General features: G+C 46.5%; 1 long non-coding RNA gene across 1 annotated transcript; it reads right to left on the reverse strand.

The window, feature by feature from the left end:
• Window positions 1-15132: 15132 nt before the first annotated feature.
• Window positions 15133-16149, reverse strand: LOC142817445 (uncharacterized). The gene is made up of 3 exons (XR_012895237.1): window positions 15636-16149; window positions 15490-15573; window positions 15133-15429 (listed from the first exon to the last, which is right to left on the reverse strand). It is a non-coding gene; the product is annotated as an uncharacterized LOC142817445 (long non-coding RNA).
• Between the last annotated feature and the right edge of the window lie 4053 nt (window positions 16150-20202).

Raw genomic sequence — 20202 nt, forward strand, 5'->3', positions numbered from 1 at the left:
ACCTCCCTGAGGTACTCCGCAGTAGGTGTAATGTTGGGGAGTTGTACCCTCATATGTTTGTACAAAGAAACCTCTGCCAGTTATATAATCTTTTATCCATTGAAACATTCGTCCACCAACGCCCATCGCTGCGAGAGAAGTGAGGATGGCATCGTGAGCTACATTATCATATGCACCCTTCACGTCAAGAAAGAGTGCCACTGATATGCGCTTGCGACTTTTTTCTTGTTGAACAAATGTCGACAAATCAAGGACACAGTCAATGGAGGAGCGGCCCCGACGAAAGCCTGCCATGCAAGAAGGGTATTTGGTGTATCGTTCCAAGTACCACTCGAGACGAAATAGAACCATCCTTTCCATCACTTTTCCGAGGCAGCTTGCGAGGGCAATAGGGCGATACGCTGTCAAGTCCAATGGTGATTTTCCCGATTTCAAAAGTGGTATTAATCGACTAATTTTCCATTCTCGGGGAACACTGCCGCTGAGCCAGGAGTTGTTGAAGCATGTTAAAAGTTCTTTTCTAGCTTTTTGTCCAAGGTGTCCCAACGCACTATAAGTAATACCATCAGGACCTGGCGATGACATGCGCTTAGAAGCGACTAACGCACCTTCCAGTTCTTCCATGGTGAACGGAATGTCCATTTCTGGTAATCGCGTCTCAGGAACGATCACGGCGTCGATGCTCTCGTTCACAATATTCCCGGCCACTCTCGTGCAAAATTCTTCAGCCACCTCGAGTTCTGTTTTTCCCTGATGGAGTGCCAAAGCTTTAAAAGGGTGCCGTTGTTGTGGAGAGGAGCGAAGACCACGAACTGTTCTCCAGATATATGACAGCGGTTTATGAGGGTCTAGAGATTCGCAGAATGCTTTCCAGCGTTCGCTCTCCAGTTTGTAAATGCGTCGTTGAATCTTTTTCTGGAGCAGCCTTGCTTCCCTCAGATCGTAAATTGATCTTGTGCGTCTGTATCGTCGTTCTGCACGCCTTCGTATAGCTCGTAATTTTTCCAGTTCGATGTCAAACTGTGTAACTTTAGACGAAAATGGTAACTTACATTTGGACGCTTGCATAGCTTCCACTATGGTATTTTCCAGGCTGCAGGCGAGGCCTTCTTGGCAAGCGTTCTCAACACGCGATGCAAACATCGACCAGTCAGTGCCAATTGCAACACCGGAAGAGAAATTTTTTACGATACCATCGATCGTCACGTAGGTGGGTATGTGATCACTCCCATGAGTCTCAATATCGCAAAACCACTTAACTTTGTGAGAGAAGCACCGTGACACCAATGTCAGGTCAAGGCAACTGCCATACGTGAGACCCCGCAGATATGTGGGGGTACCATCGTTCATGATGGAAAGGTCGTAATCGGAAGCGAATGTAACAATGTTCCGGCCCCTGGCATTCATCCTAGTGCTCCCCAAAGCATGTGATGGGCGTTGAAGTCACCGGTTATGATCCAAGGCCCATCGGTTCTCATTAGGATGTCTTTTAATCTGTCGCAGTCAAATCGCGATGACGGAGATATATATCCACTAATAAGCGTGAACGAAACTGCATTCTTCTTCACACGAAGACACACGTACTGATTGTTGTCATTTGAACTTATTGGGTGCGAAAGATAAGTCAAGTCTGTGCGAATGTAAACAATTACTTTGCTACGTTCTTCGCAAGCGGCTGAACAAAAAGCTTCATAACCGGACAATCTATAAGGCGTTGACACGTTTGGTTCACATATGACAAGTATAGGGAATTGATTGGCCCGAAGAAATTGGCGCAAGTCCGAGATACGGGACTTCATGCCTCTGGCATTCCACTGAAAAATCGACGCACTTTTAACTTCAGTGCGGAAGTGGAGATTTTGTTGAGCCATTGTGCTTATACGAAGTTAGCAAGAACTGGATTCAGTGCATCCAGTATTTGCAGTGCACTCTTAGCAGACGGAGATTGTATGCTGCTCAGTAGCGTGCGAATCGTGGCAATTAATGATTGCACGATTGCAGTCACTTGCCTGTTTTGGTTGGAAAGATCTCGATCCGGGAGCGTGGACTGGCCGTCATGAAGCTCCTTCGGTTCGCTTGATGCTGCTTCCCTTGGAAGTGCAGGCCACTCTGTCGCAGTCAGGGTATGCTCACTGGCTTTGTCCTTTACAGCCTTTCCCGCGGCATGTGGTCTGGGAGGCAAAGGAGGTGGTACTGATGAGGGATCACGCAATCGTGTCGAGGAGGTAGCGGGCGTCCTCGAAGACCGACGTCGACGTGAACGACGCCTTCTGACTTTAGCTGCGGCTTCTCGGTGAGATGAGTGATCGCGCACCATCTCCTTCAAGATGGCAATTTCCTTCTGAATCCGCGGGCAGTCCTTCGATGTGGCTTCATGGGATCCATTGCAATTAGAGCATTTGTTGACAGTTGCGACGCACTTATCCGTTTCATGGTGCTCGGCGCAGCGGTGGCATACCACCGAATTCTCGCAGACGCTGCTCACATGTCCAAGTTTCATGCATTTACGGCACTGGAGAGGCTTTGGAATGAAAGGCCGCACAGCATGTCTGAAGTACCCCACCTTCACATGAGAGGGGAGTGATGTGCTCTTAAACGCAATCTTCACACAGCGAGACTTGCCTAGCCGGGTGACATCAACAATTGGAGTATCAGTTGTTGACTTGACAAGAAGCTGTAAGTCCTTATTGGAAATAGCGACATCAATGTCGTAGATCACGCCGGTTACTATATCACATCCCAAGGGAACATGAGAGCGCACCTGGTTGCCGTCCAAGTCAGTTACACTGCGCAGAACGCCCAACGCACTTGCGTGCAAAACGTCCACAGCCAGTATATTCTTTCTGGCGTTCACTCTTATGTCCGTGATCTCATTTGGCACGAGCGTTTCCAGAGACCTCGACACAGACTGTCTGTTAAGGCGTTTCATGCTGACGGTAGGAAGTGCAGGCAGAAACAGGATGGTAAAAGCGTTCGATTTTGGCGCTTCACTTACAGTTTGAATAGTTGAGGATGAGGATGTCCTCATGTTCCTTCTCTTCGCCTTGCGGCTCAGCACAGGTTGGAAACCGTCATCTGAGAAGTCCTCACTGCTGAGATAGTAAGCATGAGTATCTTCACTGTCGCTGTCGCTGGCTTGTCCCATCCGCTTCCTGGAGGCGGTCGCCGCTGACGCCGCTGGTGCCGGCAGGCGCCCGGGGTGGTCTACTTCCATCCCCTCCAAGGGAGCAGCGGAAACTGATCAACAGACTTAAATTACAACTGAAATACGCCGGAGTTAGCAGAAGCAGCACCTATTCAAAACACACTTCTTCGTCTTCCGTCATAACACACTTCTTCGTCTTCCGTTTGCATAATGCAAACGTTTCATAAATACTGATGCGCTGGCCTCATTGCTTGTGGATGTGAAATAAGCCTAATACGTAAATAAGTGTACTTTTATTTACCAAATCATAAATACTATAATGAGGAAGCAATTACACCAGATGACATTAACATATTTTATTAGTGAATGTTCATAAAAAGAACATTGCGCACTGCATACCTTGCTCAACGAAATTTTTGGAGGCCTGATAGCTGTAGGATAACTAAAAAATGTTATGTTTTTCAGCATTTCCACAAACGTAGGATCATCAATGCCGATCGGTATGTTGCAAGAAAGGTACCAAAATAACTTTACCAGCAAAGAAATGCATGATAGTGCTTAGAAGATGATGAAAACATTTGCTATTACCTAAAAAGCCATTTTCTGCATGCCTACCATAGAAGCTAACAATCCCATGAACGAGTGAAGGAATGGATGCGGTGAAAATGTATGTTGTAAGGAGAACTTTTTTATGAGTCAAGCAAATAGGGCTTGCACTGGAAAAGCACGTTACCTGAATAAAGTTAAAAGCACTTGTGCGTTGAGAAACTAAGGTTTAACCAGTATCTTATCTCGTAATGATATCGTGCTTTTGGGATATTCACCGACAATAATTATTTTTCATTGAAAATATATTACTTTTTCCACATTACAAATGTCTCACGCGAGTTCATCTTTCTGACGTTTCGCATAGGGCATCAGGTGAGGGAAATCCGGCGTCTGCAAGTAACAGCAGTAGTGGCAACGCAGAGGAGGGCCAGGTCGACCATGAAAGCTATGTCGCAGTTATCTTGGATGAACCACTAGAACGGCCGGCACCTTGGTCCGGTGTAACACCTGCAGAAACACCGAGAGAAAAGGGTCACGGCAATTTTTAACATAACATATCCGAAGCGAAGCTCGTTTCATTTTACTCTTTAGCTGTAATACAATATTCATGTACGAAACAGTAATTTACTTCGTAGGTCAGGCAGTGCAGAGGGCGAACAAAATACAAGGAAGCACGATGAGTGGTAAGTTGTTCCAACAGAAGAATGACAGCTTCTTTTTTATCTGGCATTCACACATGCTATATGTTACGATACTTCTCTTTCTTGGCGCTATGTCACTCAGTTTCCTTGTTTTTCACTGACAGGCCACGCAAGGTTCCAAGAATAGCGGCCAGGGGTGCAACGGGAGAACAAAAGCTCCGACAATGTAACGATCATGTGTCTAAAGTAGGCCTAGCAGCACAGAACGTTGGCCCAATGTTGGGGATAGATCGGCAGTTCATGGGCCGAGAATGGCCCATTATTGACAGCGTACCACCAATAATGGCTGAGCCATTCGAATAGAATGGCGATGTTGGACCATCATTGCCAACATACCATTGTCATGTTTAACAAATCACTATCAACGTGCTCTTTACCTGTGGAGTGGAAAAAGGCCAAAGTTGTTCCTGTGCATAAAGGAGGATGCGGAAATGATATATCTAACTTTAGACCTATATCCCTGACATGTACAATCTGTAAAATCTTGGAGCACATAATTCTTAAACAAATAACTGTTTTCCTAGAAGAAAAACGTATATTATCTCCCTATCAGCATGGCTTCCGCCGAGGTCTTTCAACCATAACTCAATTAGTGGAATTAACACATGAGGTATCCCAGAGTATTGACAACCAAAAACAAACTGATCTAATCTTCCTCGATTTTGCCAAAGCATTCGACAAGGTATCGCACAAGAAACTACTTCAAAAACTTGAGGCCACCTTAGGAAATTCTACTGTTCTTAACTGGATCAAAAATTATCTTACTGATCGTACACAGTATGTGGAATTTAACGATGAAACCTCTGCTACCACCTCCGTCACATCTGGAGTTCCGCAGGGCTGTGTGCTGGCGCCAATTTTGTTTCTTCTCTTTATTAATGATTTGCCTACAAATATTAAGGAAAAAATCAAATTATTCGCGGATGACTGCGTGCTATATCGAGAAATAAACTCCACGGAGGACCATGTAGCTTTAAATAGTGCTTTACAAGATGTTTCCTGCTGGTGCCGTAAATGGCAGATGTCACTTAATGCAAACAAGTGTACAATTTTATCAGTAAGTCGAAAAAAAACTAGGTCAAATTTTCTTTACACCATTAATGACATTCCCATAACTAGAGTAAGTCAGCATAAATATCTTGGAATTATTATAACTGAAGATCTAAGATGGGATGCACACATAAGTTACGTTACTTCAGCTGCACTACGCCGTTTGTTTACACTCAGATACCGGCTTCGCCAGGCCCCGCCTTCTCTAAAACTGCTTGCATACACTTCCCTTGTGCGATCATTACTGGAATACGGTAATAATATTTGGTCACCATTCACAAAACAGCAAATCACGAAACTGGAAGGAATACAAAGGAAAGCTTTGAGGTTCATCTACAACAAGTACAGACATACAGATTCTCCGACTGAACTAATGAAAAAAGCTGGATTACTTACTCTAATGAATAGAACAAGGTTAGCACGTGCAAAATTCATACATGAATTAATACATGGTCATTTAAACATTGAAGTATCCGCCTATCTTACGTTTGATCAAACTGGAAAAACACGCCAGAAACACCCAATGAGACTTAACGAATACTCCTTCAACACAAACTGCTTTAGGTACTCATTCTTTCCGTTAGCCACTAATGAATGGAATAAACTGGATCCGAGTATCTCCAGCACTACCGAATTAGCAAAATTTCTAACCCTTGTCGAAAATGAACTTTGTATTATGCAAACGGAATCACCTGGTTGATTTTAATATGGGTATTCGTGTGAACAATGTACGAGCGAAGTATCATGTCATCATTTTTTTTTCTTTAAGCAATTTTAGTACTGAATCCAGGTGAAGAGAAATCGCCCTGTTGATTCTTGAACATGTTTCTGTTTTTCAGTGTGTATAAATTTGCCCTTCCTTGAAATACTTTGCCATATTGTCGGGTAGTTTCTTATTGCTGTGATTTCTTGTTGTGTTTCTTGATGCATATGCCAATATGTCAACCAATGTGTCAACCAAGTCGCTGCATTTATTTTCTTCTGACAACTTCTCTTTACACTAATGTTTTATGCCTTCTTTGATCTGAAATTGTTAAATGATCCGATTCTGTTAGTTTCATTCTGTACTTTATCGCGATGTATGTCTTTATTGTGTACCTATTCGAATTTTTATGTTCACGCCCTTCCTGCTAAAATCCCTGATGGGATTGGCAGTATGTCGAAATAAATAAATAAATACCGCCAATAATGGCTGTACCAGCCTAATAGAACGGCAATGTTAGACCAGCATTGACAACATTCCGCCAATAATGGCTGTGCCAGCCGAATAGAACAGTGATGTTGGGCCAGTATTCAGAACTTCCCGCCATTATTGGCTGTGCCAGCGTATTAAAACGGCCACATTGGACCGAGTTGTACAACCAGCAGCCAATATGGGCGGAGCCATGCAATTAGGCTGGCATTATTGGCCCGTCGTTCGAACATCATTGCCGGCGTCCGCTAAAGAGTCAACTTCATTGGCATAACATTGGACCGGTATGAGTTGATTTCTGCGTCGGCTGCTTTTGGCGCTGTTCTGGTCCCACTCACGTGTCAATTTTTCAAGTTCGAGAGAGTAATATGCCGGGCGCATCAGTAATATATTTTTGTCAATAAATCATGCACAGCTAGTTGATATGCATGATTGTTGATTTAAGTTGCGCAAGGCAGACTATTTTACTGATAAACATTTATCGAGTTTGTCGACTGTCAGACGTCCGGTGCGGTGCTTTCTCAGATGAAAATCATGCAGATCTATCTGTGCGCTGAAGCAACCACAGATACCACTGCTGTACGTGACCCACTTCGACGTGACCTGGCGCGCGCATGCGCCGGCGTTCGTTTCGTCGCATCACGCCGGCGATGCCACGCCAAGCGCTTTCGATTTCGTGGATATCGGACGCAAATCGTATCGTATCGTGTGTCCTGCTATGCTATCGCCACGACCGATTTAGTTTTTTCGCGTTCACAGCGCTGTACCAGTTAACGGCACACAAGTACTTGACGTGTGGGAACTGGAGATATCAGTTGCGTTACGGTGAATGAATCGTACAACAAACGCATTTGCCGTAATCTGACACACGCACCGACGCTCGCATTATGTATCACAATGACCACATGAATTACCTACAACATCGCAGCGAGTGGTTGGTAAAGTGTGGTGGAGTGCGTGGGCATCGGGCACCTTGTCTCCGTGGGTCGTCGCGAGTTACAATGTTGTTGTGGAACGTTTTTTGGTAATTATTTTAATATATAAGTATATATATATATATATATATATATATATATATATATATATATATATATATATATATATATATATATATATATATATATATATATATATATATATATATATATATTGTGGGCATTTGTTACTTACATCGTCCTCATCCCTGCATGATCACCATCACCATATCCGCTTGTCTATTTGTCCTCATTGCCACTCTGGGGGTCATCATCATCGTCATCGTCTGTGTACTGGCTCTGCCAGTTCGCTTTGCGAGGTCTTTCCTCAATTAAACGCTGTCGCAACCAAGACTACCAAGACTTCATACGTGGTGGAGGTGGATTTTCGGTCCTCTTACCTCCCGCAGCCCGCTCTACCCGCTGGAGCTTCGTTCAGGCCACCGATTGCGCCCGCTGTCAGGCAGCATGTCCCAGACTGAGCCTACCGGAGCTGATGTCATCAACCACGCACCGACGCAAGCTGCCCCTCCTATTTACATACACGGACATCAGCGAGAGCCCCCGCTCTTCGCTGGTCTTCGTGGAGAAGACGTAGAAGACTGGCTCGACGACTACGACCGCGTAAGTGTCACTAATCGGTGAGACGAGGCCGCCAAACTGCGTTACGTCTTTTTTTATCTGACCGGATTCGCAAAGACATGGTATTTTAACCACGTCATTGACCTACCCGACTGGGCTACTTTCCAGCAGCAGCTGCGACGCGTTTTTGGGACCCTGGACATTCGATCCGCCGTCGCGAAGAGGACACTTGATACTCGCCGACAACATCCCGGTGAATCGTACACTTCATACATCGAGGATGTCCTCGCACTGTGCCGGCGTGTCAATCAATCCATGCCGGAATCGGACAAAGTGCGCCACATATTGAAAGGCATTGGGCCTGTTGCCTTTAATGCGCTTGCTGTGCAAAACCCAGCTACCATCGCTGATGTCGTGACGACATGCCAGCGCTTTGATGCGCTGGACTCTGTTCGCCTCCAACCGGATATTGACGACCACCACTCTACGTCTCATGGCCACCTGCGTGACCTCATTCGGGACATTATACGTGAAGAATTGCGGTCTATGGGCTTCACACCTCCTACACCGCGTCCTACACAGTCTTCGGGAGTGCCCTTGCGTAACATCGTCAGGGAGGAACCTACATCGCTGACCGGCGTTGCGCCCGTACAGCCACCTGCTTCACGCCCCATACCCACGGACCCTGAAGTTGCTGCCGTGCCTCCCAGCGACGCCCACGCGACATTGCTGCGTCCATCCTACGCATCAGTTGCTGCCGCTCCCCCGGTAAACTGCCATTCCGTGCTCCCTGACCCTCCGGCCCACCTGACCGCACTATCTTCAGGTGCCCCGAATGCCTTCTATTCCCCACAGTGGCGCTCGTCTCGGTCTGTGTGCTACTACTGTGGCTATCGCGGCCACATATCTCGTTTCTGCCGAAAGCGCCAGCAATATGAGCGTCGGAACGACGTGCGCGAACGGGATTCGTACACTGGGGCGTCTCATCAAGGTCGGCGTAATTCTTCTCCCCCGCACCGGTATCCATCTCCTCCGGCATCGACTGCACCACGAAACAGCCGAAACACGAGTCACCACTCGCCTTCGCCCTTCCGCCGTTCTACATCTCCACTTCGGCCCGCCTCATTCTCATCTGATATTCATTCGGGAAACTGATGCGGTTTGTGGAGGGAAAACTGCATTCGGAATTAGAACTGAAATTCCTCCATCAGGCCCGTGTAACACGCTTTCTGTGGAAGTGGAAGGAGTGCGAGTCGATGCTTTGGTGGACACATGTGTGACATTGTCTGTGATGCGCGCTGATTTGTGTGAACATTCAAGGAAAGTAAGGATGCCTTACGATGGCCCCACGTTAGTTGCTGCCCAGGGGAACGTCATTCGCCCTTCCGCGTTTTGTACTGTGCGTGTTTTCATTGACGGCATTCACCATCATGTCCAGTTTGTTGTCCTGTCCCGCTGCTCTCATCAACTCATTTTAGGGTGGGATTTTCTATGATCTGCTTCCGTGGCGATTTGTTGTCGTTCACCTCGCTACGCGTCGTTCACCTCGCTGACACCGACTACATGCTTGACGACGACAATCACAAGCCACTTCGTCTGGTCGCTGCGAAAGACATCGAACTGCCTCCACTACAAGAGCAAATTGTCAGCATTACGCCCAATGACATCTATCACGGTGATGTATTGGTCTCACCGTCACCACTTTGCGTTCGTAAAGGTATAGTTCTTCCGTCCGGTGTTGTTCGTTTTTGCAATGGCTCTGCACTTGTCACCGCTGTCAACTCTACACCGGAGAAGATCTTACTGCCACAGGGCACTACTGTGGCCCGTGTTGTCGACTTCCAGCTTGTATTTGTCACGCCACTTCGGGCCATCGCATCCAAAGAACCTTCCCTCGGTGAGCATGTTTTTTCCTCCGCCCTTACCACCGCTATCAGCAGCGAATTGACATATTCACAGAGGCAGCAGTTGCTCGTATTGTTACAGAAACATGCAAATTCTTTCGATTGGCTTGTCTAAGCTGGGCCGCACTAATACTACAGCACATCAAATTAAACTGTTGGGACATCTATCGTACACGGCCGACCCTACCGCGTGTCTCTAACTGAAAGAAAAATTACAGAAGAAAACGTTGCGGACATGCTTAAACGGGAAATCATCCGCCCCTCATCTAGCCCTTGGTCGTCTGCTATTGTTTTGGTCCGCAAAAAGGATGGCTCTGTGCGTTCTTGCGTGGACTACCGGGCGCTCAATAAGATCACATGCAAGGACGTGTACCCTATGCCACGCATTGACGACGCCCTTGATTCCCTACAAGGCGCGGAATTTTTTTCAAGCATTGACTTGCGTTCTGGGTACTGGCAGATCCTCATGCATGAAGACGATAAGGAGAAAACGGCGTTTGCAACCCCCGACGGGCTATATGAATTCAACGTGATGCCTTTCGGGCTCTGCAACGCACCCACGACTTTCGAGCGCATGATAGATACCGTGCTGCGCGGCCTGAAATGGAAAAGTTGCCTTTGCTACCTGGACGACATTATTATCTTTTCGTCAACGTTTCCTGAGCATCTAGAACGACTGGATCAAGTTCTGACATGCCTTGCCGGCGCCAGGCTTCAAATAAACACTAAGAAATGCTCTTTCGCTAGCAAATCTATCAAGGTCTTAGGACATGTTGTTAGCAAAGATGGCATCCGGCCCGACCCTGACAAGATTTCTGCAATTCTTCACTTTCCGCGTACCGAAAAACCAAAGAAGCTTCGCAGTTTCCTTGGCCTCGCCTCCTTTTTTCGCCGGTTTATCCATAACTTCGCTTCTATTGCTGCTCCATTACACCAACTACTCGCTTCGAACGTCCCCTTTCTGCGGTCTCAAGAATGTCAAACGGCATTCGAGCTGTTGAAGCGGGCACTCACGTCTGAACCTCTGCTCTGCCACTTTGACGAAGCCGCACCGACTATCCTTAATACCGATGCTAGCGGCCTTGGTATAGGAGCCGTTCTTCTACAACGTGACAAGTCTTCCCTGGAAAAAGTTGTTGCATATACCAGTCACGTACTCACCCCTGCTGAAAAAAACTACACTATAACTGAACAAGAGTGTTTGGCTGTGGTTTGGTCGGTCCAGAAGTTCCGTCCCTATCTCCACGGCCGTCGCTTCACAATCGTTACGGACCACCATGCCTTATGCTGGCTTTCTACACTGAAGAGCTTGTCCGGACGCTTGGGTCAGTGGATATTACGCTTGCAGGAGTACGACTTTGACATAACCTACAAGTCAGGCAGAAAACATCAAGTCGCCGACGCTTTATCTCGTTGCCCGCTTCCAACTACCCATATCAGCGTTGGTGAAAACTCAACCTACACATCTACCAAAGTTCATACGCTCGCATCAATAACGCAACCCTTTTCGGACGACGAGCCAACATTTGTCTCCCGCCAGCGGTCCGATTCATACTGCAGACGCATGATGGACCACCTTTCGGGAGTTTCTCATCCACCAAACGCGCGACTCCGTCAACTCCTGCACCTTAAGCTGGACAATGGGGTTCTCTACCACCACGTCTACCACCCTGACGGTCAGCGCTGGGTTCCTGTACTGCCACGCTCTCTTCGACTTCAGGTGCTCGAAGCCTTCTACGACGACTTGACTGCTGGTCATCTTGGTTTTAAAAAAACTCTTGACCGCATTCGATGTCGTTATTACTGCCCTGGCCTTTCTTCTAGTGTAGCTCGGTGCGTCGGTTCCTGCTACCCATGCCAGCGTCATAAACTCCCCACGTCTGCACCTGCTGGACCTCTACAGCCACTTACGTGCCCTTCAGTGCCTTTCGAGGTTGTAAGTGTTGACCTTTACGGGCCTCTCCCCGTCACATCTGCTGGCAAACGATGGATAGTGACCGCCGTTGACCACCTGACACGCTACGCTGAGACTTCCTCTGTTAATTATTACAGGCTCAGCTGTGGAAGTTGCAGACTTTATTCTTCACTCTATAATCCTGCGTCATGGGGCTCCTCGTGTACTGCTTAGTGATCGCGGCAAAGTGTTCTTGTCAAAAATGGTAAATGAAGTACTGCGCGCTTCTGGAACTACTCACAAGACAGCTTCAAGCTACCACCCTCAGACAAATGGTCTCACAGGAAGATTTCACCGAACCTTTGCAAACATGATAGCCGTTTACGTCCAACCCGACCACAAAAACTGCGATACTCTTTTACCATTCCTGACATTCACTTACAACACCGCCGTTCAGCGAAAAACTTGCTACTCACCGTTTTACCTCGTGTACGGACGCACCCCGACTACCTTTTTCGACGTCTCCTTCTTTAGCAGCCATGGGAATTCATGTCAGTCTTCTAGCGAAGAATACATTTCCCGCCTGGCCCAGTCTCGCCTATCACCCAGACAACACAAACACAACCTCAGGACGTCCTCAGTATGCCTCCGTGAGGACAATATAACGCCCTCAGAATGTCCTCTTAAGGTACTAGAAAGGCGCTAATCCCGTCTCCTTGTCCATACACACAACAACCTCAGCACATCCTCAAAACAACAATTCAGGACTTTTTCAGTATCTTTTCAGAACAACGATAGCGTGGCCGGTCCGGTTCTGTGGGCAGTGATACTACTTAGGATTTACTTCTTTCCATGATATTTCCATACATCAAAAGAAAAACACTTGCGAGGTCTCGAGTATACATACTGTATCAATCTACAGAGAGGTGACAGTGCTGGACTATTACAAAAAAACAAAGCTTGTTGCCTGAAATTTATTTATTTAACAATAGTCACAACTGACAGCTTTGTCAGGCATTCGAGTCCGCGTTTAGTCTGAAAAAATAAAAGCAGTATCAAGGCAGTCAACACAGCTCAATCAACTACGTTTGTAATCTTCCTCGAAAGTTTGACACAGTGTCCTCATCACCACGTGTATCGCACCCAATGCACTCACCAGTGTTTGAGGCTCCGCTCTGACAGCCTATCAGTACCCTCGACACGGGCGTTGACTTGACTTTCCCGGGGTCGGGCCATGTGTCAGAAGCAAAAGTCGATCCTTTCACATTAAGACCAGGCTGCTTCGAAGCCCAATTGATCGCGATTGGCTGTTGTTTCAGGCTGCTTCGAACCACACCTCGCCACGGTCGGCTGGTGACAATGCATCCATGATCACTCTGAACGCTGAGCAGCCCAGTGCACCCATCAACACGGCAATTTACCTACCGTCATCACCTACGACTTACACTCTCACACATATCTCACTTTTAACCATGCACACAAACAACAAAGGACACGAACCTTCACTAGTTCACTCCACTTTTCCTGACAGGACCGTCACTGCCATTTTGACAGTCAGTTGACTTGAAATGGCCACAGAACACATTTGAGGTCCTTCGATTCACCTGCACCACTTGGAACCGGTTCATGGTGGTGCCCGATAGGTGCACGATGGGTGCGTGGCTAGTTCAGAAGAGTAGCAGCGGTGTCGACGCAGCCGGATAGCAGCGCCACGCAGAATCGAATGCCGAAGTGCAGTGGTTGTGCCATGTCTTCTGCTGAGTTCCAAACAAGGGCGCGGGTGCGTGTGTGTCGTGTGTGCGTCCCTGTGTGTTGTTTTCGTTCGTGAATTAACATTCTCACACCTGTAGCTTTTCTGTACGAAGATGAACTCTGGCCTGCTTTCAACTGTCGTACATGTCGCCATGGAGCTGATGGATTCTGACAGCGACGAAGAGTACGATGACTTAGTCGCAGCAATAGCAATGAAATCGGCGAGATTGGACCGGAATCGCATGCCAAGGTATTGTGAGGACGTTGTTGACCGGTATTTTGGTTTCGAGTATAAACGGGTGTTTCGGCTGTCACAGGAAACGTTCGGGGATCTCGTTGCCCGCTACCAGACGTCCTCGTTCTTCCCAGATTCTCCTGGTGGTCGCCCACGGATTAGTGCAAACAAGACTTGCTTGGTAGTGCTGAGCTACCTCGGTAGCCAGTCGAGCATGTACTCCCTTGCCGACAGATTTGATATATCTGAGTCGTCAGTGCGCACGTGCATTGAGCGCGTATTGAATTTTTTACTCAGTATAAGTGAAGAAGTCATTTCTTGGCCAGACAGTCATGAGCAAGAACAGATCAAGACTGGCTTTTTGCTAAGGAGCGAAGGTAAAGGTCCGCGCAACACCATAGGCTGTGTGGACGGTTGCCACATAGAGAGAAGCCGGAGGAGTCGCCGCATTCGTACTTTAACCGCAAGAAATTTCCACCTGTGGTGCTCCAGGGAATATGCAATGACAGGAACAAGTTCATTGACGTTTTAATAGGATTTCCTGGATCTGCACACGATGCCAGGGTGCTTTGTGAAGGCCCTTTCTTCGAGGTAGCTCAGACGAAGTGGGCAGACAGTTACCTGCTTGGAGACTCTGCATACCCCTTGCTTCCGTGGTTGTTGACACCATACCGGGATAATGAACAGACCTTTCCAGCATAGAAAAAGCGCTATAACAAGTGCCACTCGCAGCAGAGATCTGCCATTGAGAATGCCTTCGGTCATCTGAAACAAAGGTTTCGAAGGCTTTACTTTGTTGACGCTGCTACAATCAAACAGTGCTGCCTTATAGTAATGGCTGCTTGTGTGTTGCACAACATATGCAACAAAGAAAGAGATTTCCTCATTGAGCTCCAAGAAGCTGCAGATTGAAGAAGTTCAAAATGATGATGAGAATGATGTCACAGACCAAAGTTTGGTTGCATACAGTGAATGTCTGAGAAAGGCTATTGCTCAAAAGCACTGTTAGTGCTTCAATGAGTATTTTATGAACGATAGTGTGAAGTGAGAATGTGGTGAAGAATTTGTGGTATTAAAGAGTTGACTATTTAGTTGTCTAAGAAAAACAATTTTGATTCATCTCCATTTATTCGCAATTTTTTCTGCATTGGCTTTCGACAGCAGTCGCTAGGCGTTCAAGAAGGCTCATCTTTGCCTTCGACCGCTTCTCCCTCTCTTTCCGGCTTTCTCTAAATTCTTGAAGGAGACATTGAATTGGCGTGCAATCCACCCTTTTCCTTTTTTTATGGGGTTGGCTTGACGCTTCTTCAGCTGCAGCTGGGTCTTCGTGTTCCGCAGGTTCTTCTGAGCCAGAATATGCAGCAGCCGCACCTTCTGGTCTGGCAGGTTCTGCATCCTGAGACGCACTTACTGGTGGATGATCATTAGGCCTGCTTGCATCGTGGCTGTCCCTGAAATGAATGTAACCTCACAAACATGAAATATTTACATTTCATGTACAATAACTTTACCTGTTCTTTTCAATCACCCTTCCTGGGGTAATCAATACTGTCGGGGTGATGTGATGTTCTTTTTCTAGAACATCACTCAGTTCTCTAAAAATAAAAAAAAATATTGGTAGTAGGGTGATGAATAGCTGAATATAACCTGTACTCACTCTTCAAATTCGCAAGACACCCTTCCACTTCCTGAGGAGTTATTTTTTTGATTTGGTGCGTTTGTAAGCCCGCTCGAGACTTTTCCATTTGTTCTGTACTTGCAGTGGGCTACACGGAGATTCAAACTCTCTAGAAATCATTTCGGCAAGTGTTTGCCACAAAGCCTTTTTCGTGCTGAAAGAAATACATGCAAAAATACAATGATCACAAACAGAAAGACTTGGCATGTGTGAGAAACAACATGTATAGGTTAGACATGTGGTGCATTTCACAATTACTCCAAATAACACTTACCGAAAGCCACCCTTTTTGCCGACAAGATCTTTAAGCTCCTTATATTTGTTAATTAAAGATCTTGTTTTTTGCCCGCTCCACAGCTCAGGCTCTGGAGGATGTTCACTAGCTTGGCTGGGTGCCACAAGTGGAACGTCCGACAAACGTTTACTAGCAAAGTCATAGTCATCATCAAAGCTTTGTTGCTGTGGCCCATTGTTCTCAAAAACCAATGTGATTACTGTTCCATCTATAAAGAAAATGTAGCAAGAGTCATGCTTCAGGAAGGCTTTGTAGCAGATTAAAAAGTTGCATGATGCCATTTCATTTGACAAAATCGTACATGTTGTAGGAAATAATGAAACCACAGATGTGCATGAAAGACAAAATATTAAAAGAATGTTATATTTTGCACCTTTAAATACTTGCATTACTGCGTACTAAATTTGGGGTAAGTGAACTGCTTGGGTCTTGCGAGCATTATTTTGTTGGGAAAAAAAAGTGGTCATGAAGTATCCTTGTTTTTTTTTTTACACACTGAACCGCCATTTAATATACACAACATTGTGAAGATGGCGAATATATTGAGATAAAAATACTGAGGACCTAACAAAGAGCCACAACGCGAAGAATGGAACGATTTGAAAGGCTCCGCAAAAGACGACGGAAGGCAACGTCAAAACTGTTGACCACGTACACGTGCTTGCGAGATATTTCAGGGTTAACTTGCTTACCCTGAAATCTCTTTAACGTGGCCATTAAAACTTCTCAACATGCCCGTAGTAACATTATGCACAGGCAATAAAACGAACACAACACGTCGCAGTTCACGTTTTTAAAGCCTTGTTAAACGGCCTTGTGTTAACAAATGCTGTCCACACGAGTGCCTGCAAAGCGATTGTGGTGCCAAAATATGCGAGATGCACATTACACGCCCGTCCGAGTACCAAGCAGCGCACTGGCATCCAGCCTAATTTGGTGTCAAAACATTCACCTACTTATTGAACTCTATTATCACAGGCGCTATGCATAATAATCAGCAGACAAAACAGGTGTATGCCTACCTGGTGCACTGTAGGCAAAACCGTCGCCCTGTGGAATTCGGCTTCCGTCTTCGCTAAGGATAGGTGTCAGGAGCGTTTCCACGCCGTCTACGTTTGTTCTCACCGCCATCGTCGATGCCAGAGCAGCAGCAGCAGCAGCAGCAGCAGCAGCAGCAGCAGCAGCAGCAGCAGCAGCAGCAGCAGCAGCAAGCAGCAGCAGCAGCAGCAGCAGCAGCAGCAGCAGCAGCAGCAGCAGCAGCAGCAGCAGCTGGAATAAGCTGATGTGTAAGGCAAAAGAGGCTGTTGTGACCTGGGCCTGTACTGCCAACACACATGCATTGGTAAGGAGTGAGACAGCTGCTCACATTGCACATTTTTAATACATATCCGTTTTTCTTTGCGCCAAACTGCTCTAAAAGCTTAGTAATCAAGAAAATTGCACCGAACTGCTCCGAAACAGCCTCGAAAGCTAGAATTTTGATGCCGAACTCAGCTTCAGTAGGGAAAAAATGGCTAGTTTGACTAATAAGACGCACCGAATTGTGTTTTTTTTTTCACTTTCCATCTTTCTAGTGACAAAGGCTCCCATGGTGCCGCCATAATCTTTAAACTTTAGAAAATATGCATGACCCCACAAAAATGTGCTGTCGTACATCGAGCGTGCTGCTTCCACTAGCAAGGCTGTGTGTTCTAGCGCCACTGTTGGCTAGCGAAAACCACCGAGTTGGGTGGCAAGCATAGCGGGGTTGACTCTCCGGTTCTCTGTCGTGCATTGCGGGGTCCTCCAGGCAATGTGGCTTTCATGTTGATGCTGCTGCATGCCGTCACCTACGAGTACGTGTTTGCTGTGAGCGAGTAGCTGTAAACGGGGAGTTATTTTTTCTCTGCATCCAACACGTCTCCCGGATGCTCTGGCACGTGCACAAGGGTTCTCAAAATGGGTTCCGTGAGCGGCAGAATGTGTGCAACCTATTCTCAGTTGACACTCATTAGCTACTAATTTATTTAGACAGGCGAGTTCTCATTGCGTTTTGCATTTAAGAAAAGCCATCGCAAATGAAATCAGCACGTCAGTGTCTGCAGGTAGACAAAAACACTTGGTTACATGCGAAGCCGCGGTGACAAAACGAGTGTTCAAATCATTGTAAACGATATTAACGGGCACCTTGGTGCTTTATTCGTGACTCGTTATGCATGGGCAATCACTTGGCACAGTTTTCATTAATGGCGATTCAGGACTGCTTCGTTTTGTAATCGAAACTCGCAACAAGTGCTTAAAGAGCTGTCGCTGCATGCGTGCCGGCCCTGGGCTACGCAAGCATTTGGCTTATCTCAATCAGTGTTTCAGTTGGCGACAGTGTGACTTCGTTTTCTTTCTTTTCTTCTTTTTTTGCAATAAAACCTACCTCTCTATGATCAGCTATTTGTTTGCATGGACAGGGATTTTTCACCTGTAGTGCGCGAGCACTTTACGCGAGTCAAGGAGCGGCGCAGGCAGCAATCGCAAGTCGATGTCTTATTGGAGGTTCATCATCGACAGGGATGACCTATAGATATTGAAAAAATATAAAACTGGTCAACTTGTGCTCTAATAATAGTGCATGGTTGCTCATGTGGAGAGGCGTTATCAGTATCACTCGCATATCACTTAGTGCCATGTGCACATGCTTTACGAGATAGTCTATGCGGCGAGATTTCTTGGCTCTCGCGGTGCACTCTTGGAGGTGGTCCTGCATGAGGTGGCCGCCAACGGCAGTGCAGCATGATTTTGTTTGTTAAAAGCTCTTGACGTTATTATGTCAGGCTTTTTTAAGCGAATGACCACTGTTACATCACTAAGATTCTTGTGCAATCACAATTTTTAATATTCTTTTTGAGTGTGATGTGTGTTTTCTTTTTAATGTTTCTGCAGAACCTAGCTTTCAACAAAACCTTTTTTAGATTTTTCATGTGTTACGAGGGTTAGATAGGTCACGTGTGTGTTATGTAAAAAATTAGTGCAGTTCATACCTAGCGATAATCTATTCAAAAACTTCCTTCAAAATCTGTTTCAGTGGAATGTGTGTTATGAGCCAATTAAAATATGCACTGGTGCCCCCACATTGCTGAACATAGGTATTTTTAAGCTCCCAGGACAACTTAATAAAGGCTGCTAGCTGCTCCAAAATTGAAATTTCGCTGCTCCAAAAACTGCTCCCAATTTAGTTTCGGCCGTCTAACCCCAGTTTGAGTAAGGCGTTAGCCTTAGCTCTAAAAACTGAAGGTTTAATTGCTGCAGCAATTCTGTCATAAAGTGAAGTACGCTGTAAAGGAAAACTACCGATCGGCGAAGAAACCAGACCGAACGCCGTTTCTCGTTTTCAACTTCTTCTTCTTCTTATTTTGCAGTACTAGCCTGCACGCGTTTATTCCTTTTCCTTGCCAATATACTCCCGCCCCCCAGTAACGTCGCTCTATTCTAGTCTGTATAATCTCTGCACTGGCCCTGCCGCGGTGGTTTAGTGGCTAAGGTACACTGCTGCTGACCCGCAGGTCGCGGGTTCAATTCCCGGCTGCGGCGGCTGCATTTCCGATGGAGGCGGAAATGTCGTAGGCCCGTGTGCTCAGATTTGGGTGCACGTTAAAGAACCCCAGGTGGTCAAAATTTCCGGAGCCCTCCACTACGGCATCTCTCATAATCATATGGTGGTTTTGGGACGTTAAACCCCACAAATCAATCAATCAACAATCTCTGCAATGGTTTTCTGAAAACTTCCCGTCTTGAGCTTTCACTCAACTAGGATAGACTGTTTGGGGAGAGTGTGTGCAAGCTACAGTTGTTCGACGTCCTTGGCGAATACTTCCAGCTGAACATATCGAACCCAAGACATTTCAGACTTGCTTAGCTCCCGTGCCAAAGTTGTTTCGCTGAGCAAAGTTTGAAGTCCACGGCATCGATTCACAAAGCGAAAGACCCAGGCGATGACGCGCAGGAGCTTCTGCAGGTCTTTATGCTTCCTTATATTGATCACCGGGTGCAAGTTTCTGGACGACACTTGAAGAAATACATGTTGCGTCTCAATCTCTGCCTCTTCGTTTATCGGTTAGTACTGGTTAGGTTCTGGAGGCCAGCCTGCATTTTGCTGGGACAATCATTCAGGTCCATACCACCAATAGCGACATGCACGTAGAGTCCTTATCGGTATACCTCTAGTCGGTACATCCACCGGGTTGTCTTCGCCAGGGCAGTAGCGCCATAACGCTGTTTCTG

This window comes from Rhipicephalus microplus, chromosome 5 (genome assembly GCF_043290135.1).
Source record: "Rhipicephalus microplus isolate Deutch F79 chromosome 5, USDA_Rmic, whole genome shotgun sequence".
Taxonomy (NCBI): domain Eukaryota; kingdom Metazoa; phylum Arthropoda; class Arachnida; order Ixodida; family Ixodidae; genus Rhipicephalus; species Rhipicephalus microplus.